This window comes from Somniosus microcephalus, unplaced genomic scaffold (assembly GCF_052327205.1).
Source record: "Somniosus microcephalus isolate GS21.2 unplaced genomic scaffold, FLI_Smic_1.0 scaffold217, whole genome shotgun sequence".
NCBI lineage: Eukaryota > Metazoa > Chordata > Chondrichthyes > Squaliformes > Somniosidae > Somniosus > Somniosus microcephalus.
Genome location: NW_028225404.1, coordinates 268,612 through 282,677, shown reverse-complemented (window position 1 = coordinate 282,677; position 14,066 = coordinate 268,612). Strand labels below are relative to the sequence as shown.

Sequence of the window (14,066 nt, the reverse complement as noted above, 5' to 3'; positions counted from 1 at the left end):
GAAGGGAGACGGCATCGGGGGACGGGTGAAGACCGCCAAGCGCGGGAAAACCACCATTTTGTGGGCGGAGGACGACGGCAAGAGCGGGAAGCCGCCATCTTTGATAACAAGTAAACAAAATAAAATCTGAGAAATTGCAAATCTACAATGCCTAAACACGGGAATATTAGCACCTTTGATAGTGACCTCGAAGATTGGGCCATATATGTTGAAAGAGTAAAAAATTATTGTAAGGCCAATAAAATTCATGACCAAGATAAAGCTCTAACATTATTAAATTTAATGGGTGCGAAGACATACGGGCAATTGAAACACCTGTTATCACCAGATGAACCGGCGGATAAGACGTTCGATGAGATTGTTACTGTTCTGAAAGATCATCTAAACCCCACGCCGCTGATGCTAGCGGAACGATTTAAATTTTACGACAGAAGGCAGCTACAGCATGAAAGCAATGCTGATTATTTGCTGGAATTGCGTAAATTAGCGAAATATTGCCAGTTTGGAACGGGACTGACAGAGGCACTTCGAGACAAATTTGTGTGTGGTTTATTTAAACAGGATACACAAAAGCGACTGCTCGAGGAGAATGAGCTGACGCTTGAGAAGGCGGTCACTATGGCAGCAGCATACGAAGCCGCAGCGAGAGGCACGGCAGTAATGCAGCTACGGTCACCGGAGCTCAGTGCACACAAATTGGGTGTGAGTTCTGGCAAATGTTATCGTTGTGGAAAGACAACGCATGATCAGAACCAGTGTTGGTTTAAAAACCAAGAATGTAGAACTTGTGGTAGGCTTGGACATATAGCTAGAGTATGCAGGTCAGGGAAGAAGACCAGCAACAAGAAGTCACCGCAAGGAAAATACGCAAAGGTACACAAGGTGACCGAACAGGAGTCCGATTCAGACGCTAGCAGTAATGAACTGGCTAGCTTAAGAGTACTCAACGCTGGTAAGGGTGCAGACCTCCAGACAATTTGGGTCACTCTTCAGATAGAAGGAGTCCAAGTAAAACTGGAATTGGACACTGGATCGGCATTGACGGTCATAAATAAGAAAGATTACGGAAAGTTATTCCAACATATTCCCCTACAGGATACGGGGATTATATTGAAAACATACACGGGGCAAAGAGTGTACCCCATCGGGAAAATAGAGGTTGCAGTGGTCCACAAGGGCGAAGACAGTCAAATAATGGACTTATATGTGATATCTGAAGGAGGTTCTCCACTACTAGGACGGGAGTGGATTAGGAAAATGAATATGGACTGGCATTTCCTACAAACAATAACGAGTGAGAACTCGATGAAGATAGTCGGCCCAGACTCTGGAACGGATGATGGTAAGCCCAACTCAGGTGCAAAAGACAAAGTTTCAGCACAGAATTCCACTGAGCAACAACAACATAGTTTAACTGTGGATTCTGAGTCTGGCAAGTCTACTGATGTGCCCATTTCTGAGGGACACCGGGCTCGAACTCAACTCCATTTCAAACTACAACAGCAATTAGAACAAATGCTTCGCCGTTGTGAGCAAGAGTTGAATGCAACGAAAGAGTTCTTTGATATAGAGTTGGAGAATCTGGAAAGACAACAGAAGCAGCTGATGGAGAAAATGGAGCAGGAGCACACAAAACGTCTGATGTCAGAGGAGTTAACGGTCAGCCAACTCCTACATATGCTGAAGGACAGGACTCTGAAATGGGAAAAACTTGAACACGAACTTCAATATTCAAACGAAAGGGGTTCGGAGCTCTCAAAGGTTATTGGAAGAGCTGAGGTGGCAACACAGACTGAGATGACTGCAACAGAGCAGCCCTTGGATGCCAAAAGTACGCTGACTCACGTCAACGTAGAACAACAGACCGCTGAAACAGCTGCTCCGGTAGAGGGATTGAATAGTCCGATCAATCAATCTCCAAAAGAAGTTGAAGTAGTAAAATCTCAAATGAGGTCATTAGTAAACGACTTGCTGAAAGCCCAGAAAAAGCTGGATGAAGAGGTACGCATGAAGAAGTCTCTTCAGGAAAGATGTCTGGACTTGGAACAAAAGCTGGCTAACGCCCAGCTGGGTATGGAGGAAATAGAAGACCCTCTCGCTGGCCTAGATCAGGACGGCACCGAATATTACTATGTCCTGTCCTGCCCAACTTGTAACTTCGACTCCCACCATACAGAAATCATGGAGGAGCACCGAAAGTCTACGGAACATCGGGAGAAGGTGGCTCTACTACGGAAAAAGGAGGGAGAGAAGGAGGAACTGCGCATGCAGCTGGCAGCTGACAGTGGAGCCCAGAGAGTCTCCAAGAAGCAGAAAAGGAAAAGTCGAAACAGAAGATGACCCATCTGAACCATTATTACCTCTACCAGATCACACACGTGGTCCCTCCGAACGGAGCCAATTCAGTTCGGAAGTTCAAACTGTTAAATCCATGGAAGGACTATTGAATGAGTCACTCCAGCAACGTGAACCGACTCCACCACAGAGATTGAATCTGTGAACTGTTTTCCGCAGACTGAATCTGTGATCTGTTTTGACATGAAGTTATCTATGTATCTATGTTATTCTGTTATGTAAACCTGAAGTTATATATGTATATATGTTATTACGTTATGTTAAATGGGGAGATGACTGTAAAGCTAGGAAGGGAGGAATGTTGTGTATGTAATATGTGTGCTACTTTGAACCTATGGACAGGACTGCACTACTTGTTGGGCGTAGTGATACGCAGTACCACTCCTGGCCATAGGGGTATAAATAGTACTGTGGGTACTGATCTCCCCTCAGTTCCCGCCTGTGGGCATGAAGTAAAGACCTACGTATAGTCCCTACCTCCAACCAGTAAAGACCTGTTTTATTGTTACTGATTAAGTCTGAGTATTAATTACTTGAACAACTCACAGATTTAACAGTATGATCAGTAAGTTCGCGGATGATACAAAAATTGGTAGGGTGGTAAATAGCGAGGAGGGTAGCCTCAGCCTGCAGGATGATATAGATGGGTTGGTCAGATGGGCGGAACAGTGGCAAATGGAATTTAACTCGGAAAAGTGCGAGGTGATGCACTTTGGGGGGACTAACAAGGCAAGGGAATACACAATGAATGGTAAGACTCTAGGCAAGACGGAGGGTCAGAGGGATCTGGGTGTGCAAGTACACAGATCCCTGAAGGCGGCGGAACAGGTGGATAAGGTGGTAAAAAAGGCATATGGGATACTTGCCTTCATTAGCCGAGGCATAGAATATAAGAGCAAGGAGGTTATGATGGAGCTGTATAAAACACTGGTTAGGCCACAGCTGGAATACTGTGTGCAGTTCTGGTCGCCACACTACAGGAAGGATGTGATCGCTTTGGAGAGAGTGCAGAGGAGATTCACCAGGATGTTACCAGGGCTGGAGCGCTTCAGCTATGAAGAGAGACTGGGCAGATTGGGTTTGTTTTCCCTGGAGCAGAGGAGGCTGAGGGGGGACATGATTGAGGTGTACAAAATTATGAGGGGCATAGATAGGATGGATGCTGAGGAGCTTTTTCCCTTAGTAGAGGGGTCAATAACTAGGGGGCATAGATTCAAGGTAAAGGGCGGGAGGTTTAGAGGGGATTTGAGAGAACTTTTTCACCCAGAGGGTGGTTGGAGTCTGGAACTCACTGCCTGAAAGGGTTGTGGAGGCTGGAACCCTCACAACATTTAAGAAGCATTTGGATGAGCACTTGAAATGCCATAGTATACAAGGCTACGGACCAAATGCTGGAATATGGGATTAGATTAGACAGGGCTTGATGGCCGGCGCGGACACGATGGGCTGAAGGGCCTCTATCCGTGCTGTATAACTCTATGACTCTATGACCATGAACAGCCACACAGTCGTGGGTGAAGAGGGAGTAGAGGAGGGGGCTCAGCACACATCCTTGTGGGGCCCCCGTGTTCAGGGTCAGGGGGGTGGAGGTGTGGTTACCTAATTTGACAGACTGGGGTCTGTTTGTTAGGAAGTCCAGGGTCCAGTTGCAGAGGGAAGTGTTCAGGCCAAGAGTGTGGAGTTTGGTGGCCAGCTTGTTGGGGACGATAGTGTTGAATGCTGAGCTGTAGTCTATGAACAGCATTCTGATGTAGGTCTCTTTACCATCTACCGATCTCTTTACCGATCCCTGCGGTACCCCACTAGTCACTGCCTGCCACTCGGAAAAAGAGCCGTTTATTCCAACTCTTTGCTTCCTGTCTGCCAACCAGTTCTCTATCCAAGTCAATGCCTTGCCCCCAATCCCATGTGCCTTAACTTTACACGCTAATCTCTTATGCGGGACCTTATCAGAAGCCTTCTGAAAGTCCAAATACACCACATCCACTGGTTCTCCCTTATCTATTCTACCAGTTACATCCTCACAAAATTCCAGTAGATTAGTCAAGCACGATTTACCTTTTGCAAATCCATGTTGACTTTGTCCGATCCTGTCACTGTTTTCCAAGTGCTCTGCTATTACATCTTTTATAATGGACTCTAGCATTTTCCCCACTACCGATGTCAGGCTTACCGGTCTATAATTTCCCGTTTTCTCTCTACCACCTTTTTTGAATAGTGGGGTAACATTAGCTACCCTCCAATCCATGGGAACTGTTCCAGAGTCTATCGAATTTTGGAAGTTGACCAGCAATTCTGTCCCTCTAGTGCTACTTGTCTCTCCCAGTCCTCTCTTCACCTTGTTTCTCCTCTCTAATGTTTCATCCTGGTGCCCATCCCCCTGTCAAATTAATTTAAACCCTCCCCCACAGCACTAGTTAACCGTCCCATGAGGACATTGGTCCCAGCTCTGTTGAGGTGCAACCTGTCCACCTTGGACAGGTCCCTCCTGCCCCAGAACTGGTCCCTCCTGCCCCAGGAATCTGAAGTCTTGCAATATTTCTCTTTCAGGTACTTCTCCAATTCCCTTTTGAAAGCGGTGATTGAATCTGCCCCCACCACCCTTTCAGGCAGTGCATTCCAGATCCTAACCACTCGCTGTGTAAAAAAGTTTTTCCTCATGTCGCCTTTGGTTCTTCTGTCAATCACCTTAAATCTGTGTCCTCTGGTTCTCGACCCCTCTGCCAATTGGAAGAGTTTCTCTCTATCTACTCTGTCCAGACCCCTCTTGATTTTGAACACCTCTATCAAATCTCCTCTCAATCTTCTCTGCTCCAAGGAGAACAACCCCAGCTTCTCCAGTCTATCAATGTAACTGAAGTCCCTCATCCCTGGAATCATTCTCGTGAATCTTTTCTGCACCCTCTCTAAGGCCTTCACATCCTTCCTAAAGTGCGGTGCCCAGAATTGGACACAATACTCCAGTTGAGGCCAAACCAGTGTTTTATACAGTTTCATCATAATTTCACACTTTTGTACTCTATACCTCTATTCATGAAGCCCAGGTTCCCGTAAGCTTTTTTAACTGCTTTCTCAACCTGCCCTGCCACCTTCAATGATTTGTGCACATATACCCCCAGGTCTCTCTGTTCATGCACCCACTTTAGGATTGTACCCTTTAGTTTATATTTCCTCTCCTCATTCTTTCTACCAAAATGTATCACTTCACATTTTTCTGCATTAAATTTAATCTGCCACGTGTCCGCCCATTCCACCAGCCTGTCTATGTCCACTTGAAGTCTATCACTATCTTCCTCACTGTTCACTATACTTCCAAGTTCTGTGTCATCTGCAAATTTTGAAATTGTGCCTCGTACACCCACATCCAAGTCTTTAATATAGATCAAGAAAAGCAGTGGCCCTAGAACCGACCCCTGGGGAACACCACTGTGTACCTTCCTCCAGTCTGAAAAACAACCGTTCACCACTACTCACTGTTTCCTGTCACTTAGCCAATTCCCTATCCATGCAGCCACTGTCCCTTTTACTCCATGGGCTTCAACTTTGCTGGTAAGCCTATTATGTGGCACTTTGTCGAACGCCTTGGAAATCCATGCACACCACGTCAACCGCATTGCCCTCATCAACCCTCTCTGTTACCTCATCAAAAAACTCCATCAAGTTGGTTAAACACGATTTGCCTTTAACAAATCCGTGCTGGCTTTCCTTAATTAATCCACACTGTTAATTTTGTCCCTGATTTTTGTTTCTAAAACCTTCCCCACTACCGAGGTCAAACTGACTGGCCCGTGGTTGCTGGGTTTGTCCTTGCACCCTTTTTTGAACAAGGGTGTGACATTTGCAATTCTCCAGTCCTCTGGAACCACCCCAGTTTCTAATGAGGATTTGGAAGGTTATGGCCAGTACCTCCACAATTTCTTCCTTCACTTCCCTCAGCGTACTAGGATGCTTCCCATCCGGTCCTGGTGACTTATTTACTTTAAGTACAGCCAGCCTTTCTAGTACCTTGTCTTTATCAATTTTATCCCATCCAGTATCTCCTCTACCTCCTCCTTCACTATGTCTATGGCAGCATCTTCTTCCTTGGTGAAGACAGATGCAAAGTACTGATTTAGTACCTCAGCCTTACCCTCTGCCTCCGTGCGTAGGTCTCCTTTTTGGTCCCTAATCGGCCCCACCCCTCCTCTAACTACCCGTTTACTATTTATATGCCTATAGAAGACTTTTGGATTACCTTTTATGTTAGCTGCCATTCTATTCTCATACCCTCTCTTTGCCCCTCGTATTTTCTTTTTCACTTCTCCTCTGAACTTTCTATATTTAGCCTGATTCTCAGATGTATTCTCGACCTGACATCTGTCATACACGCTCTTTTTCTGCTTCATCTTACTCTCTATCTCTTTCGTCATCCAGGGAGCTCTGACTTTAGTTGCCCTACATTTCCCCTTAGTGGGAATGTACCTCGACTGTACCTGAATTATTTCCTCTTTAAAGGCAGCCCATTGTTCCTCTACAGTTTTTCCTGCCAATCTTTGATTCCAATTTACCCGGGCCAGATCCATTCTCATCCCACTGAAATTGGCCTTGCCCCACAGTGCAGTGGATGCGCTCTAGACTGCACTCTCCACCCGAGGTGTCGTCACCCTCACCGGGATTCAGCACTGAAAACCGGTTTGAGAGCGCCGCACTCCCGGGGGATTCCTGCACTGCCTTGCCTCCTCAAACCTTGCTGGGCGGCCACCCAGTTACAATTCCCACAAACTCTCTGTGGCTGCGGGGTGACCACCTCCTGGAACGTGCGCTCCAGGAAACTCTCAGCCTCCCGTCTGCCCGGCAGTGACTCCAGCCGCTCCCCAAGCTCAGAGACCCTGAGCTCGAGTTCCAGCCACTGGAGGCGCTTCCTGCACACGCGGTTCACCAGGACACGTGAAGCGTCCCGGAGTTCCCGCATGGCACAGGAATTGCAGCCATCGGTCCCATTGTTTGGCTTAAAATCTGTCTACTTAAGCTATAGATATATATCATGTGAGGTTCGTGTGCCCTTACCCCTGTTTATTATTCAATCAGTGATTGCCCCTTTGCCAGGCCCGCTGCCTGCGGCCCCTCTCCCAGATTCCAGCCCCAGCTCTGTGCTGACTGAGCTGCTCTCACCTGGGGACAGCGCGTCACAATCGGCCCCAGCGCACCTGAGCTGGAGAGGAGGCCCCGCCCCCTTGCCGCGCCACCATTGGTTGGAGGACCCGCCGCCAATCGGCTCCACCCACGCTCTTCCTATTGGTCAGAGCTCCCGTCAGTCACAGGCCCCGCGATCATGTGCTCCGGTTCACTCCGCCCCTCACAAAACTCACTTTCCCTCACTGCGGCTCTTCACCAACACCGACTTTACAAAGAAAGCCCCGTGCGGCAGCCTTGAGCTCAGGGGCCCAGCGCGCAGGCGCGGGTGAGGATGATTGACAGGGGCCCAGGGTGCTGAGCATGCGCGGTGCGGGCCGGGCGCCTGTGGAGCAGGAGAGGGCGGGGCCATGGGGCGCTGCGTGGTGTCAGCCACAACTCAGCACGGCGGCCGGAGCACTTTCTGGAGCGCGGGGGCTGGTGGGGATTGCAGCCGCCATTACTGCTGATCCTTTCAACCAACCTGTGCAGCAGCTGGGGCCTGAAAATCAGCTTCACTGCCCCTGGGTTGGGAAAGGGGGACATGAGACAACATTCTCCCTCTTACCTCTTTCTAAACTCCTTTTATAGGGTTTTAGAAGTGGAGCATTTACAGACAGGAAGCTCAGACCAAACATCACGTCAAGATCTGACATAGTCGCTCCATTCATCAGGACCTGAATATCATCGGCCTTTGCACATGGAAGGAGAGAGCAGCAATCGCAGCGCAGAGAAACCGCACACGTGTTCCGTGTGTGGAAAGGGATTCAGCCGATCGCCTGACCTGGCGAGACACGTGAACTGTCACACCGGGAAACAAATGGGTAAAGGTGGGGACGGCAGGAAGGGATTCTGTTCCCCGTCTGCATTGAAAGTTCACCGGCGCAGTCACACCCGGGACAGTCTGATCACCTGCTCTGTGTGTGGGAAGAGATTCACTCAGACATCTCACTTGCTGACACACCAGCAAGTTCACACTGGGGAGAGACCCTTTACGTGTTCTGATTGTGGGAAGAGCTTTAAAAGCTCCGGGAATCTGACGAATCACCAGCGTGCTCACACTGGGGAGAGGCTGTTTCCCTGCTCCGTGTGTGGTAAGGGATTCACTCAGTCCAACCATCTGCTGAGACACCAGCAAGTTCACACTGGGGAGAGGCCATTCACCTGCTCCGTGTGTGGGAAGCGATTCACTCGGTCCTCCAACCTGCTCGCACACCAGCGAGATCACACTGGAGAGAGGCCTTTCACCTGCTCAGTGTGTGGGAAGGGATTCACTCGGTCTTCAGATCTGCTGACACACCAGCGAGTTCACACTGGGGAGAGACCGTTCACCTGCTCCGTGTGTGGGAAGGGTTTCGCTCAGTCCTCCACCCTGCTGACACACCAGCGAGTTCACACTGGAGAGAGGCCCTTTAAATGTTCTGACTGTGGGAAGAGCTTTAAAAACTCAAATAATCTGCTGAGACACCAGCGGGTTCACGCTGTTCTGTAGCGCAGGGCCCTGCAGACAGCGAGGGCAACATGAACATGGAACGGATGAATGTTTTATAAATTCTTGTACTGCTGTTTAATCTTTAAGACTGTTGTGCTGATGATTCCCTTGATTTGACTGTTCATGGTGTTACATAGAATGTACAGCACAGAAACAGGCCATTCAGCCCAACTGGTCTATGCCGGGGTTTGTGCTCCACACGAGCCTCCTCCAACATATTCTCCTATTCCTTTCTCCCTCATGTGTTTATCTTGCTTCCCCTTAATTGCATCTGTGCTTTTAGCCTCAACCACTCCCTGTGGGAGCGAGTTCCACATTCTCACAACTCTGGGTAAAGAAGTTTCTCCTGAATTCCCTCCTGGATTTATTAGTGACTTTTATATTTATAGCCACATAAATATGATGAGATTCTGTTAAGCTGACCAGTATGTTGTTGTACTTTGTCTTTTTCTGATGAATGAAACATTACTGAGCCCCTGTACCCGTGTTATGGGATGAAGAGCTGGACAAGTAAAGACACAACGTCTGGGTGTGAATCTGATAACCTCATGGACCGTATAGGTGTGATAACCAGACGGGCTTGTGGTTATAGTCTGGTCACAGATGGACTAAATTCCCTGAATTAGCAGGAGTTCAGGAGGCGGTCAACAGACGGGTCCAAACAATCCCATTTCCTGAGCGGTAACCAAGCTTGTGTATAAGAACAGGCCACTTAAGCCGTTGTCAGTTGGAACAGACTCGAGAAGATCGCGCGTGAATCCACTGTACTTCTATTCTCCAGATTGTGGGAATTATCACCCGATCTGTGTTATGCAGCGCTCTTAATAAAGCCTGGAGAGACAATTTGTGTTCTTGTGAGCTTGATTATCTGGTATCCGAAACCCTGGGACTGCCGATCATTAGAGTCAACCTCAGTGTGTGGAAAGGGATTCCCTGGTGTATCCCACCCGCTGACACACCAGAGTGTCCACATTGTGTCTCAATTTCTCTGCTCCCCTCACTCACTCCAACCTACCTTCCTCTGAGCTTGCAGTATCCCGTTCTCTCCGATCCAACCCTAACATTGTCATTAAACCTGCTGACAAGGATGGTGCTGTTGTTGTTTGGTGAACCAATCTCTACTGTGCGGAGGCTGAACACCAACTCTCTGACACCTCCTCCTACCTCCCCCTGGACCATGACCCCACTACCACATCAAGCCATTGTTTCCAGAACTGTCACTGACCTCGTCTCCTCTGGAGATCTTCCCTCCATGACTGTCAACCTCATAGACCCCCAACCCCACACAGCCCGCTTCTACCTCCTTCCCAAGATCCACAAACAGGGCTGCCCTGGTAGACCCATCGTTTCAACCTGTTCTTGTCCCACGGAACTGATTTCTTCCTATCTCGACTCTATTTTTTCTCCCCTTGTCCAGTCTCTTCCCACCTACATTCACGACTCTTCCGACGCCCTTCGTCACTTTAACAGTTTCCAGTTTCCTGGCCCCAACCGTCTCCTTTTCACCATGGACGTCCAATCCCTCTACACCTCCATCCCCCACCAGGACGGCCCGAGGGCGCTCCGCTTCTTCCTTGAACAGAGGCCCAACCAGTCCCCGTCCACCACCACCCTCCTCCGCCTGGCTGAACCTGTTCTCACATTGAACAACTTCTCCTTTGACTCCACTCACTTCCTCCAAATTAAAGGTGTTGCTATGGGAACCGCATGAGCCCTAGCTGTGCCTGCCTTTTCGTGGGATATGTGGATCATTCTTTAAGAAATAAGAGGAGAAGGCCATATGGCCCCACCATTCAATGAGATCATGGCTGATCATCGACCTCAACTCCACTTTCCCGCCCGATCTCCATGTCCCTCGATTCCCCTAGAGTCCAACAATCTATCGATCTCAGCCTTGAATATACTCAAAGACTCAGCATTCACAGCCCTCTGGGGCAGAGAATTCCAAAGATTCACAACCCTCTGAGTGAAGAAATTCCTCCTCATCTCAGTCTTAAATGGCCGACCCCTTATCCTGAGACTATGCCCCCTAGTTCTAGACACTCCAGCCAGGGGAAACAACCTCTCAGCATCTACCCTGTCAATCCCCTTCAGAATCTTGTATGTTTCAATGAGGTCACCTCTCATTCTTCTAAACTCCAGAGAGTATCGGCCCATTCTACACAATCTCTCCTCATAGGACAACACTCTCATCCCAGGAATCAATCTAGTGAACCTTCGTTGCACTGCCTCCAAGGCAAGTATATCCTTCCTTAGATAAGGAGACCCAAACTGTGCACAGTACTCCAGGTGTGGTCTCACCAAGGCCCTGTACAATTGTAGCAAGACTTCCTTACTCTTATAGTCCAACCCCTTTGCAATAAAGGCCAACATGCCATTTGCCTTCCTTATTGCTTGCTGTACCTGCATGCTAGCTTTGTTCCAGTCCTACTCAGGTCCCCTCCCTCACCTCTTTTTCCTGTACATTGATGACTGTATTGGTACCGTTTCCTGCTCTCGCCCTGAACTAGAACATTTCATTCACTTTGCTTCCAATTTCCACCCTTCCCTCACCTTCACATGGTCCATCTCTGACTCTTCCCTTCCCTTCCTCGACTTCTCTGTCTCCATTTCTGGAGATAGGCTATCGACCAACATCTACTATAAGCCCACTGCCTCCCACAGCTACCTGGACTACACTTCCTCCCACCCCGCTTCCTGTAAGGACTCTATTCCATTCTCCCAGTTTCTCCATCTCCGCCGCATCTGTTCTGACGATTCCACCTTCCATACTAGTGCTCCCGGTATGTCTTCCTTTTTCCTCAGCCGAGGATTCCCCTATACTGTGGTTGACATGGCCCTTGACCATGTCCGTTCCATTTCCCGTATTTCTGCTCTCACCCCTTCCCTTCCCTCCCAGAACCACGATAGGGTTCCCCTTGACCTCAACTTTCACCCCACCAGCCTCCACATTCAACGGATCATCCTCCGCCATTTCCACCACCTCCAGCGTGATCCCACCACCAAACGCATCTTCCCCCCCCTTTCAGCATTCCGAAGGGACCGCTCCCTCCGAGACACCCTAGTCCACTCCTCTATCACCCCAACAGCCCTTCCCCTTTGCCCGGCACCTTCCCGTGCAAGCGCAGGAGATGCAACACCTGCCCTTTTACCTCCTCCCTTCCCACTGTCCAGGGCCCCAAACACCCCTTCCAGGTGAAACAGTGATTTACTTGTACTTCTTACAATCTAGTCCACTGTATTCGTTGCTCACGATGCAGTCTCCTCTACACTGGCGAGACAAACACAGATTGGGTGACTGCCTTGAGGAACACCTCCGTTCAGTCCGTAAGGGCGACCCCGAGCTTCCGGACGCCTGTCACTTTAATTCTCCGCTCCACTCCCACTCTGACCTCTCTGTCCTCGGCCTCTTACACTGTTCCAACGAAGCTCAATGTAAGCTCGAGGAACAGCACCTCATCTTTCGATTAGGCACTGGACTCAACATAGAGTTCAACAATTTCAGACTATAACTTGTATTTCTTTATATATTTTAATATTTTTCTCTTGTTGTCTCACATGGCAGCTGTTAATGTTGCTGCCATCATCATTCACACCTCATCTAGAGTCATCTTTTGTTTCTTAACTTGTCCCATTACCTCTCCTTTTGCCTTGCACCATCATCCCTTTTGTCAGTCAATCTCTCCTGCCTTCCATCCTATCACAGACCTTCCCTTTGTTCTTCCGTCCTATCACAGACCTTCCCTTTGTTCTTCCATCCTATCACAGACCTTCCCTTTGTTCTTCCATCCTATCACAGACCTTCCCTTTGTTCTTCCATCCTATCACAGACCTTCCCTTTGTTCGCTCCTCCCTGCCCCTGCTTAAAAATCTCTCTTCTCTAACCTTTTCCAGTTCTGACGAAGGGTCCTCGACCCGAAACGTTGACTCGGTTTCTCTCTCCTCGATGCTGCCGGACCTGCTGAGTGTTTCCAGCATTTTCTGTTGGTATTTCTATCTTGATACTATTCGACTGCCTGGGGCTGCACGTAGGCCTCTCTGTTCTTATCCACTAGTCATTGATCATCCCGTCCCCAGGCTGACTCTGTGTTAACACCTCAGACAAGCTTCCACTTGTTCTCCCGGTTACAGAACCAGTTTGTCTCTCTCAGGAATGCCCAAGACTCTGTTTTCTGTGCACCAACTCACTCGTGACCTCACATGTTGCAACAAGTCTGCTGCCTGAGCAGTTTGCAGTGTTATTATGTCTGTGGGTCTCTTAGCAACCACCTCCCTTCTCTAGGCAAAGGGCTCATCTCCTGACTTTGGGTGTTATCATTCCAAACTTCAGCATTCTCTGTCTTTTAGCTTCAATCTATCTGTGTCCACCCAGTGACAACACTGAGCTCCTCCCTCCAACCAGTGACACTCGCCCTCTTGCTGAGGAAGAAAGACTTGCATTTATATAGCGCCTTTCACAACCTCAGGATGTCACAGAGCGCTTTACAGCCAATGAAGAACTTCTGAAGTGTAGTCACTGTTGTAATGTAGGAAATGCGGCAGCCAATTGGTGCACAGCAAGCTCCCACAAACAGCAATGTGACAATGACCAGATAATCTATTTCAGTGATGTTGATTGAGGGATAAATATTGGCCCCAGGACACCGGAGAGAACTCCCCTGCTCTTCTTCAATGTAGTGCCATTGGATCTTTAACATCCACCTGAGAGAGCAGACGGGGGCCTCGGGTTAACATCTCATCCGAAAGACGGCACCTCTGACAGCGCAGCACTCTCTCAGTACTGGAGTGTCAGCCTAGATTTTTATGCTCAAGTCTCTGGACTGGGACTTGAACCCACGACCTTCTGACTCAGAGGTGAGAGTGCTGCCCACTGAGCTAAAGTGCCTGGAGCTAAGCCAGCTGGGATACTTGACATAGGATTACATCGGATATACAGCACAGAAACAGGCAGATTATTATCTGAACGGCAATAGATTGGGAGAAGGGGAAGTGCAACGAGACCTGGGTGTCCTTGTGCAACAGTTGCTGAAGGTAAGCATGCAGGTGCAGCAGGTGGTTAAGAAGGCAA

General features: G+C 48.8%; 1 protein-coding gene and 1 pseudogene across 1 annotated transcript in view; both read left to right on the top strand.

Annotated features, from left to right (window-relative positions):
* Positions 1-9,090, top strand: part of LOC147082052 (uncharacterized) — a 45,152-nt pseudogene extending 36,062 nt beyond the window's left edge.
* LOC147082050 (uncharacterized) overlaps positions 1-14,066 on the top strand; it is a 167,668-nt gene that overhangs the window by 23,981 nt on the left and 129,621 nt on the right. The gene's annotated exons all lie outside the window — the stretch shown is intronic.